At 42.9% G+C, this 12483-nt stretch overlaps 1 protein-coding gene across 1 annotated transcript in view; it reads left to right on the forward strand.

Annotated features, from left to right (window-relative positions):
* The window catches only part of LOC135713067 (5-hydroxytryptamine receptor-like), a 545162-nt gene that overhangs the window by 400435 nt on the left and 132244 nt on the right, over positions 1–12483 (forward strand). The window lies entirely within an intron of this gene.

Here is a 12483-nt window from a genome sequence, read left to right on the forward strand (position 1 = left end):
GTTTTCTTAGAAAGAGAATAATAATGCTATCTTTTTTTTCTCTTCGCCGATGACAGACACGAAGCGACTGCTGCCAGCCGTTAAGCTGGGCTTAGACTAGGCATGTCACTTGATCAACTCAGTTGAATTCAATTGGCTTGAAAAGTTGAGCCTGGTTCAACTTTTTTCAATTCAAGTGAGTTGATCAAGTCAATCGAATGGCATGGTTTACACGTTCAAGTCGCGTAGAAGTCAGTTGAATTCAATTGACTTGATAAATTGACTTCCCAAGTAACAATTTCGGTTTTATAAGGGTTCTGTAGACCATGATTTAGACTTGTAGCATGCTTTAAAACCTCCATAAAACTTACAATTTTACTTAGGTTTCCCTGTCTAAACCCAGCTTTATGGAACTTTCGGTTGCATTGGCGTTGACGGCGACTCTGTAGCTCTTTACTTTTATGAGAAAATCCATAAGCAAACGTCACACTGTGCGTGAAACATGGCGGACTTTGTACTATCCTTTCACTCCACCAAAAATTCCCATAAGAACTGTCTATATTTGCTGGAAGAGCAAATTTTTCGACGGTGCCGTCAACGCCAATTGCGGCGATATCACATAGGATTGGGCGATCTTCAGAGGAAGATCGATCTTGACGGATCGATCTTATATTTGGCTCTAGAATCGATCCACTGACTAAATCGGTACCAAAGAATCGATCTTTGATAGATCGACCTTATGGATTTTATTGTAATTAACCTTTCTGACGTTTATAACTCGAACACTTGCGTAATCCAATTTCCAAGTGCTTAGTTTGCTATCCTTACTTTCGCTCTAGCCAAAAATGTTGGTTTGTTATTGCTATCCTCACTTTTGGACCATCAATACTCATGCATATAGAATGGATTATACGCTTGTTTACGTTGGTATTCCAAGAAATTCTTACTTTTATAATATTCAATTAAATGTTTTCGTGGCGGTAAGGAGTAATGAGCACAGGAGAGAGTTAGCGAAAACCATCAAATGTTGCTGTATTCGTAAATATCGGAAACACAACTAGTGACGTCATTGTAGCAAGCGATGCTGATGTTGACGCTATGTTCGTTAAATTTACCACGCAGTCTGCGGTGAGAGTAAATCGATTTTTCGATTTAAATACAAGCTGAACATTGCAATAGTTCCTAACTAACATTGATCGATTCTCTTCGTCGACTTTCTCTTCCGTTTATAATTTGAGCATATAACCGTTTCTTGTTGTGTTTGTCGTAATAGATGCTAGATAAAAACTTCTTTTATCGATCTGTATGCTGCAAATACCTGGGAATGTCCTTACATCACGGTGGGGAAGTAAAGAGAAAGTCGACTAAGAGAATCGGTCAATGTTACTTAGGACCTAATGAAATGTTCAACTTGTATTTAAATCGAAAAATCGATTTACTCTCACCCCAGACTGCGTGGTATATTCCAGAGAGAATAGGTAGAGAGGCGAAGAGTGTGAAGCAAAAAAAACCTTATCGAACCGTCAAACTGGTACCCTATCGAACAAAATAAACAAAAGTTGATGTTCCCCAATTTGGTGAAGACAAGTATTGTAATCGCTGCGAATATATTTGGAAGAAAACTTTTTAGGATGAGAAAAATACATGAACAAATAAAAAGTAATGCTTGAATTTAAAATGTAGTAATATTCAGGATATTTATTTCTATATTCTTTTAGTATAAAGATCAATTTTTTGTAAAATTTGCAAAAGCATACACATTTAGAAAATAGTACCGAACTCGGTTCAATTTCAACCGAGTTTTTATCTGCTGAACGCTCGGTAGTCTGTTCGGTTCAAAAAGAAACAACCGAGTGTTCGTTAAAGTTTCTTTTCCCACAACCTGTCAAACTAACCGAAAAAACTCGGTTGACAAAAAGTCAATTCAAGCAGGAATAACCGAACATCGGTTTACCCAAGTATTACCGAACGCTGTCAAACAAACCGACTCACCGGTTGCAATCACGGAATTCGGTTCTTTTTGACAGCGCTCAAATCCAAAAACTTACGATGTTTCGAATCAGAAATAAAACTAGTTTTTTTTTAATGAGATCCATGATTTATATTATATTTGCCAGATGTTGTTTTAATGCATAAATATGCTTTGTATGTACTAACTATTGACAACAAACTTGAGACGAACCGATGGTCCCGATGGTCCCGATGGTCCCGAGCGTTCCGTGGAGCATGCCGTTAATATCGTTCCCAGGGACTCGCTGGAAGCACTTGTAATGTACACCGACTGGTTTACACTGGTGGTGTCCTGTTAAAATATAGGTACGCGTTATATTTTTGTTTGTATCATACAAATATTTGGTTATCAAACCGAATCACAGGTACTGGAATTCGAACACAAATTCGCAACGTATTCGAATATCGGAACTGAGTTTGGAAGTCTCATTAGTCTGCCGTTTTCTGATATTCGATACAGATCATCGTAGTTGAAATGAAGCTGGAAATATTATTATTATTATTGCAAAATCAATCTCAAAACAAGAAAATGTCTTACGCTGCAGAGCCTGCTGTTATCAGTAATGATGTAATCGTCCGGCAGCCTACAGAACTGAATCCACTTCTGCCTGCTTTCCTCATTTTTCGGAAATCGAAAGAAAGTTATGTTTTTGTATCCACTCACATACTGGTTTTTACAAAAACTCGCAACGCACTTCATTATCAGCAATCATTAAATTTTAATAACGAAAAAAAAACAATTCTGACGCGGGTAAAAACAACACAAATAGATGGTTGAAAAAAGTCACTTGAAGTGTGCCCTTCAGAAACAGTTGCCAGAACTTGTAGGATGGAATCATAATAAAAAGAGTGCTGCCGTTTCCACGGTTTTTCACTCTTCGCCTCTCTACCTATTCTCTCTGGTATATTCAATGTTCAGCTTGAAAGCAATTACAAAATTTAATAATGTTTTTTTTTTTTTTATTTGAGATCGAAATAAGAGATGGACAAATAATCGATACAAAAAATCTGAAATCGGGATGAAAAAGATCGATCATTCAAAGATCGATCCAAAATAGCCCAATTCTGATATCACAGTTTGCAAATTTAACCGCAGTTGTTTGCTTATTAATTTCTATCTACGAAAATTAAGCGTCATCTTGTGCTTTGGTAAGATTTAATTTTTTGATATTATTCCAACATTGTTAACAAACCCCCCCCCCCCCCCCCCTACAGCTCTTACAATTCTTATTGAGGTCCCCAACAACTGTGCCCAATTTGAACGAATTTGGTTACGATCTTCATTCCTTTATTTAATATGTCGGTCTCTGCTCCGCAATCTAGTGCCAATCACCGACGGACATCGATTTCCATCCAATGATGGCAATCGAATGTGCAGGAAGGCAGCTTCCACACCTGCGTAGGATATCGAACCCATTCAACAACACACATGGGCCGGGACCAACGGCTTTACTTCCCTTCCGAAGGAAGACGTGACCAGAGATTTTTATGCCGACCTCGGCTGGGATTTAACCCCAATTGGGGTGAGAAAGCAGTCACGCTTACCACTACACCACCGGTGCCGGCAGGTGGTTACGATCTGAATTTGTGGGAAAGCTTTATAATTTGTTTTGGATTGTATAGCATTCGTTTCAACGCTTTAACACTACGTCAAAACATTCGTTCTCGCGCTCGCTCTTCCGTTTCGTTGAACCCACTGAACAAAAAAACTATTTATCAAGCTATTGGAAGCAAATGCCCATACAGCAATTCCATGAAAAAAAGAACGGTACCGAAAAAAAAATTTGCTCTGATTTCGCTCAAACCTTGTATTCCTAATCGATAAATTTGAGGCCCATTTTTTTTTTATTTCACCCTTAGAGTCCCTTCATGAGCTACGGTTCATTACATCGAAATTTTTGGCTATATACTCTACTTTGAAAATTGAAAACATTTGACGTAGGACTACGTCTGTGATTTATATATGGGGGTACACTTTGTTAAAACCAAAAATGGAACATGTAACAAAATCATGAAAGATTTTGAACGATAATAACTCAGCTGGCCCTAGACCAGTTTCAATCATTTTATTACCAATAGATCAGAAATATTTCTACGCATCTGTTAAATTGAAGACTTTATCATTTTTCAAAATAGCAATTGTTGCTATGATACTTAAAATTATCACCGATTGCCTGCGGAAAGGCGATTTCCCTAATACAGATTTCAAAGTTGAATTCCACCCGGTCTCACCAAACTGTGTTTATCGCGTGGTGAGTGGTGGTGTTCTTCAGTACACAACGATAGGCTCCCCACAAGCAGCTAGCTGGCTGGCCTAAACCGCTGATCGGATTCAGTTTCAATCGCCGTGTGTGGAGGTGTCCGGTCGTTGGCATCAGCAGCAGCAGCAGTGCTTTTGGCGCGTGGCGTTGAACATTGTTCTTCAGTACACAACGAAAGACTGCCTGCAAGCAGCGAGCTGCAGCCCCAGGAGGAAGAAGCCACACCGCTATTGATCGGAATCACTAGTTCTTCGTGAGTCGCTGTGGGCCATCTATGCCAAGTGCGTCACCCTCATTGCAAACAACATACAGCTCACCAGCCTCATATGTGTTTTACACCCTAATAGCTCCGAGCTAATCTAAATCTCAAGTCTAGATGCTCGACAAATCTCACACTAGCGAATCAATCTTCGAAAAATCTGCTTTCATTTCTCGCATCTACTTGCATCGCGCATCATTTTTTTGCAGGAAATCTTCAGAATCGTCATCAATCTTCTTTCTATCTATTCAGCGTGCGCGCAGCTTGCCACAGCAAAACACAATCTTTTCTGCATCGTAGATAGAGTCGTCCCCCTCGAATAGCTCAGCATTACTCAACCATCACGACAAAACGGTCCTTTTCAGGACCACCATAAATTTTTAAAAGAGTAGTTTTTGGACATTTGTCAAGGTCATCAATCGGATTTCACTTCCCATATCAAGATAGAGCTGGAATTAGGGCGTAACAGTCGCTGGATATGTTTTCGGCAATGAGCCTAGCAAAACAATTATTCCTCTGAAAAAGGAACATGGTCCTTCGAGCTGGATTGAGCGTCGAGAGGAATCCGCTCTGGCCAGAAAAGTCCCATTAGGTCGACAATCCTACCACACGACGTGCCTCGCATGATCTGTATGGCGAATGCGCCATTTCGTTGCCGCTCTGTTGATTGGAAATAATACCAGGCATTTTCATGCCTCACATAGGTGAGTGCAATTCCATTCAATCTAACCCAGTGAGAGTTGTTCTACCGGAATCTTTTTTGCATGTGCACTTCATTACTGCTTGGATGCTGTGATCTTCGTATTGCTGAACTATAAACAACAATTGGTGGACTGACTATGGAAGCCTTTATTGTATGCTAGTGAGTCAATACTCCCGGAGTCGGTCGATGACCTCAAAACTGGTCGATGACCCAGACACGTAGCCATTGAAGCGGTACAATTGCTCTGTTGGATAGCGCCATTTGTCGTTAGAGAGATCCGTCTACTGTGATTGCACATCTCAACCATAGTGAGGAGACAAATTTGATTAATATCAAGGCACTAAATTGCCTGCTCCCAGATCCTTCCATCACTCATCGATATGTCAGCGGCAGAGAGGAAATTGCGCGGTTTGAAGAATCGCAAACGCAGCATTCTCTCATCAATATCGGCGATTGGATCCTTCGTCACCAGTTATCAAGTCGACAGGGATAAGCGCGAAGTACCCGTGCGCCTGGAGAATGTGATCGCTTTGTGGACAGAATTCAACGCTGTACAAGGCGAATTGGAAACGCTAGAAGAAGCTGACGACGTCTTGGATGGATATTTAAAGGAGCGCACAGATGTAGAGCGGATATACTACAAGACGAAGGGTACGTTACTCCAACTAAATCAAAATGACTCGTTGCCCGTTACCCGGCCCCATGATATGAATCAAGTGTCCCATGTCAAGCTGCCAGATATTAAATTACCAGTTTTTGATGGGCATTTTGAGAGCTGGCTAAATTTTCACGATTTATTTGAATCCCTCGTGCACACTTCGACTAACTTGTCGACGATTCAAAAATTTTATTATTTACGCTCCTCTTTGGCTGGCGAGGCATTAAAACTCATACAAACGATTCCAATTAGCAACGAACAGTATCCTGTAGCCTGGAATCTGCTCGTGAGCCATTATCAGAACACGCGGCGCTTGAAACGTACTTACGTCCAATCACTTTTCGATTTTCCTTGTATGAAGCGTGAGACAGCTATGGACTTGCACACGCTTATTGACAAGTTCCAAGCCAATGTCAAAATTCTCAAGCAGTTGGGGGAGCAAACTGAACACTGGGATGTGCTACTAATTCACTTGCTCAGTACTCGGTTGGATGCTGTTACGAGACGCGATTGGGAAGAGTATGCAGAGGCAAACGAGACGACCAAGTTTCAGCAGTTGATAGAGTTTCTTCAACGTCGAGTCAATGTGTTGGAAACGGTTAGCGGCAAGTCAGCGGAGATGGCAACACTAGCGAAGAAACATAATCCACCTCGTTCAGCAAATCACGGAGCTTCACAGCAAGCATCGCGCCAGTGTCCAGCGTGTTCTAGCCAGCATTCTCTCTACCAGTGTGGAGAATTTTCAAAAATGTCGGTTGACGAGAAGGAGCGTGTAATCCGACGCAATCAGCTTTGCCGAAACTGCCTACGACGAGGCCACTTGGTAAAGGAGTGTTCATCTGAAAGCAGCTGTCGCAAGTGTAGAGGGCGGCACCATACACAGTTGTGCTATGCCTCAAGATCAGAGGGCAGCAGACGACCCGCATCCCTCATCCAGCCAAGTCAGCAAAGCAGCAACAACGAACAACTTTCTTCCACCCCAGCGACACATACTGGCATCACGAGTTGCACTTCCTTGGACAGATCTAGAACAAAGGTGCTGCTAGCTACAGCCATCGTCATCATGGTGGACAACAACGGGATAGAGCATCCGGAACGAGCCTTACTGGATTCAGACAGCGAATGTTGTTTCGCAACGGAGCGGCTACTCCAGCGAATGAAGGTTCGTCGGTGCAAGGTGAATCTGCCTATTGCAGGGATTGGTGAAGCTGCTACAAAAGTTCACTGCAAGTTCCAGTCCACCATAAAGTCCAGAATCTCCAACTATGTTGCCACAATCGAAGCCTTCGTCCTACCGAGGATCACCGTAGACCTTCCATCAATTTCCGTTGACGCCTCTAGATGGTCGCTTCCAACGGGAATTCAGTTAGCAGATCCATCTTTCTATCAATCCGGAGTTATTGATGTTGTGCTGGGAGCGGAGGTGTTTTTCGATCTCTTCAGCGTAGCAGGTCGCATTCCATTGGGCGAGTCTCTTCCGTGCCTCGTGAATTCAGTCTTCGGTTGGGTGATTAGCGGCAAAACTTCTCAAGAACATTCAAGATCACCCATTGTCTGCAACGTAGCTACTACTGCCGAAATACAACGCAACATGGAGCGGTTTTGGGCCATCGAGGATGATTCGGGAGTTGTACACTCCCCGGCTGAAGCCTACTGCGAGAAATTCTTTTCTGACACGGTCTTTCGCTGCGAAGATGGACGGTATATGGTGCGCATACCGTTCAAAGAAGAGGTTTTGAAGAAGTTGGAGAACAATAAACACACTGCACTTCACCGCTTCCGTTTGCTCGAGAATCGCTTGGGACGAGATCCAAAGCTAGCTATAGAATACAAGAAAGTCATGGAAGAATACGAGAAGTTAGGACATATGAAGCGAATCGACGAGTCTGAGGCAGCATCTGGGCTTACATACTTTCTACCTCACCATCCAGTCATTCGCGAAGACAGCAGCACCACCAAGGTCCGCGTGGTATTTGATGCCTCGTGCAAGAGTGTTAGTGGAGTTTCCTTAAACGATGCCATGCTGGTTGGTCCAATCGTTCAGGAGGACTTGAGAGCTATCACGATGCGATCTCGCATGCATCAAATAATGCTTATCGCCGACATCGCCAAAATGTATCGGCAAATTCTGCTGTTTCTTGAAGACTGTCGATTTCATTTGATTTTCTGGCGCCAATCACCAGAAGAACCGATCCAAATCTATAAATTGAAGACTGTGACCTACGGCACTGCTTCAGCACCGTATTTAGCCACTAGAGTGTTGAAGCAGATCGCACAGGATGAAAGCTCAAATTTCCCGCTCGCAGCAAGCGCAGCCAGCGAAGATTTTTACGTAGATGACTTCTTTTCCGGAGCAAGTACTGTCGCCGAAGCCATTGAACTGCGAAAGCAGATGGACGCCATGTTGAATTCAGCTGGGATGCAACTTCGGAAATGGGCGAGTAACTGTCCGGAAGTGCTTGATGGAATTCCTCCAGAGAATCGAGCGTTAAAACCTCTGGTGAACTTCGATAAAAATCAGTCAATAAAAACTCTTGGCCTGCATTGGGAGCCGTGCTCCGACCAGTTAAAATACATTGCTCCCGAAGCTGCCGTCGACGCTGATACAATAATTACGAAGCGCAGTTCTCTTTCCTGCATAGCCAAGTTGTTTGACCCACTCGGTTTGGTAGGACCTGTTGTAGTCGTTGCCAAAGTTTTTATGCAATCGTTATGGGGTCTTAAGGATGACAACGACAAGCCGTACGACTGGGACAAGGAATTGCCAGAAGATATGAAACGCCGTTGGATCGAATACTGCTCCGAACTGCCTCGTTTGAATGACTTGCGTATCAATCGATTCATTTTGCTCCCTGATTCTATCTCTGCCGAACTCCATTTCTTCTCGGACGCCTCTCTAGCCGCGTATGGAACATGTGCGTACATCAGATCAACGAACGCTTTGGGGAAGTAAAGGTTGCTCTGCTCACGTCTCGATCGAAGGTGGCACCACTCAAGCAACAAAGCATTCCACGTTTGGAGCTGTGTGGTGCATTGTTAGCTGCTGAACTCTATCGTAAGGTATCCGCTGCACTGCGAATCACATCCAAAGCGTACTTCTGGGTTGATTCAACAACTGTTCTATGTTGGCTCAAGGCAACACCGTCAACCTTGTCCACTTTCGTTGGCAATCGCGTTTCAAAAATCCAGCAAATGACAGAAAACTGTGAATGGAACCATGTCGCTGGTTGTGAGAATCCTGCTGACATCATTTCCAGAGGAATAGCAGCAGGAGATTTGCTCCAGTGTAAACAGTGGTGGGAAGGTCCTCCATGGCTTCAAAACGACAAAGAATCGTGGAAAGTTCAAGTTAATGAAGCCATAGATTCAGAAGCCGAAAAAGAAGCAAGGAAAACATCACTCGCTACCGCATCTCCTTCGATTACTTTCGTCGAAGAGTACGTCGGTCGGTTCTCCAACTATCAGCACATGCTATGGATTACTGCCTACTGGAGGCGGTACTTCAGAAATCTACATCTGGCAAAATTTGAACGAGTCGTCTCATCACCGCTTTCTACTTCGGAGATTCGTAGCGCCGAATTAGATCTTGTGCGACTGGTGCAGAAGGACGCTTTTCCGGCAGAATTGAAAGCTGTGAAAGCAAATCAAACAGTTCCAACTCATTCTTGGCTCCGTTGGTTCCATCCGATGATCGATTCCGACGACATTTTACGAATAGGTGGACGAATAGATCGTTCTTCCCAACCTTTCGATTCGCGACATCAAATTCTGCTCCCAGGATCACATCCGTTTACAACGCTTCTTGTTCGATGTCTGCACGAACGTTTTCTTCACGCAGCAGTGCAGCTTCTTACCAACACCATCCGACTACGATTCTGGATCTTAGGAGGTAGAAATACTACCCGTCGCATTGTTCACAACTGCGTTACGTGCGTACGAGCAAAGCCCAAAGCCATCGAGCAGTTCATGGCCGAACTTCCCTCGCAGCGTGTCACTGCTTCACGGCCATTCTCCGTCGTTGGTATCGACTTTTGGGGGCCGATCTATCTCAAACCTCGTCACTGAGAGACGCACCAACAAAAGCCTACGTTTCAGTGTTCGTGTGCTTCAGCACAAAGGCCGTTCACTTAGAACTTGTTGCTGATCTGAGTACGGCGAAATTTCTCCAAGCTTTCCGTCGTTTCGTTTCTCGTCGCGGTCTGTGCGCAGATGTATACACTGACAACGGTAAGAATTTCGTCGGTGCCGCTAACGAGCTTCGAAGACTGTTGCGCTCCGAAGACTTTCGCCACTCCATCGCCAGTGAATGTTTGACTTCAGGAATCCACTGGCATTTCAATCCTCCTCGTGGATCACATTTTGGAGGTCTATGGGAAGCAAGGCTCTCATACCGGAGGGTCCAGAAATAGTTATTTCTGCAGAGGGCAGGATGTTCGACACCATCAATACGTCTGTCCTCGAATCTGTGACCGATGAACGCTCCACCACCAACTTAGCAACACAACGCAATGGACAATCACCGATCGATATCCCACACATCGACTGTACGGAACATACCACTATTCGCGATGTCATCTCTCTACAGCATCGGCACCGAAGGGAAAAACAATACACCATAGGACGAGTCAGTGCACATCAATCCACCGTCGCAGCTGGGTGCGTAGCCCGCAAATTCATCGCGCCGACAATCTATGTCGCAATCTTCAGCAAACGATGAAGATAATTAATTATTTGTTTAGTGTTTAGTTAAGTTACAAAAATAAAGTTTGATTAAATGAGTGTAGTGTAATTTAAGAAAAATAAACTGTGTTTTGTGCATGCAATATTGTTAGTTGTGAAACTTTAACCCGAAGAACACTCGGTCGCTGGATATGTTTTCGGCAATGAGCCTAGCAAAACAATTATTCCTCTGAAAAAGGAACACTAGCTAATAAATCATCACACTAAAGCTTCATGTTAGCATTTCCAACCAACTCTCTAACAAACCATGTTTTTGAAGGCAAGATTGGGTGTGCAAATTTGAAAAACCAAAGTCGGTCGCGGCATAAAAGTGGTCTTGTTTTGATCCAGAGATGATGGATTTTAATTCTTAATACGCCAATCGATAGGATTTTTTTTTACGATTCTGTTAAAATTAAGACTATCATTTTTCAAAATGTCACTACTGAAAATTGCACGAATGTGTAACTGTTGCTATGAAAATTAAAATTTTCACCGATTGCCTGGGAAAAGCGATTTCCCTAACACAGATTTCAAAGTTGAATTCGATCCGGTCTCACCGAACGGTGTTTATTCAATCACCGCGTGGTGAGTGGTGGTGTTCTCCAGTACACAACGAAAGGCTGCCTGCAAGCAGCGAGCTGCAGCCCACATGAGCATCCATAGAATGAGAAAGAAGCCGCACCGCTATTGATCGGAATCAGTAGCTCTTCGTGAGTCGCTGTGGGCCATCTATGCCAAGCGCGTCATACTTAAGATTATAAACAGAGAGAACCCCACTCAAATTCCTATTCCTATATACAAAACACAAGCTCCTGCTGCAGTTAACATATACCATTTATTATATAAGACTACGTAGTCCTACGTCACCATTGCGAACAATCCCATAGGGCTAGCCCTAGTAGTTTTTAACTACTTAACCGATTTTCGATCATTATTCAGCAAATGGAAGCAAATTCAAATTGAATGTTTTATAAAACATGCTGACTTTCTTGAAAATTTTAACTTGGACGCTTCAAAATTGACAATTTGTTTTTAAAAGAATAACTTTTGACTAATTTTTTAAACTTCTAAAAACAGAGATTTAAGAAAAAAATTTTGGCACAGAAATTATTGTAAGGGTCTTAAACTGGGTTGTCTTTGAAAATTTTGCCAGAACGTTTTGTTCCTCGATTTTTAAATATTTTAAAGAATCCAATGTGATGCCGATTGAATCGATTTTTATTATTTGTGCCACGATAGTTGGCCCATAGTGCCCTGGTGCACCCATGAGGTCGATTGAATACTATTTGTATAGTATCCAGGACCCCTTCCATATTTTCCCTCTACTTTATGAAGATTTCAGGGCCATCAATTTAGATGCAATTTAAAACCAAATAAATATTAAATTCAGCTCTCTGAAAAGATGAATATTCTACAATAGTCCCATCGGAATTGACCCCATTTTCATTATTCGAAACAACGGCGCTTCTCTCACTGGCGTCTGCATACCGGCCACGTCTGTTCGAGGTTAACCAACCTTCGATCTTAAGAATTGAAACAAGTCAAATGATGCATCCACTCATACCTCCGACCGGTTGCGGAGATCATTGGACGTCATCTCTGCTTCTTTAATCCTGATGCAATTCCCTCTAAGATGATGAGAAATCAAGTTCTCTGTCCAACCCTCATTGCGTTGAAAACTGTTAGCCTGAGGATAAATGTCACAGGAAATTAATTTCATGAAAACAGAAAAAAGATCATCGCTGAGACGCGGGGCTAATCCTCGTTCTAGCACATTTCGCTTGGGTACGCTGTTTAATGGGTCGTAGCTTCTGTGTCTGATTCCAAACTGTGAATTTGCGTTCAGATGACCTCCACCAGACCGTCAACATACAGACAGAAGAAGAAAAAA

This window comes from Ochlerotatus camptorhynchus, unplaced genomic scaffold, assembly GCF_037179485.1.
Source record: "Ochlerotatus camptorhynchus isolate MF236.1 unplaced genomic scaffold, CSIRO-AGI_Acam_v1.1 ptg000530l, whole genome shotgun sequence".
Taxonomy (NCBI): Eukaryota; Metazoa; Arthropoda; class Insecta; order Diptera; family Culicidae; genus Ochlerotatus; species Ochlerotatus camptorhynchus.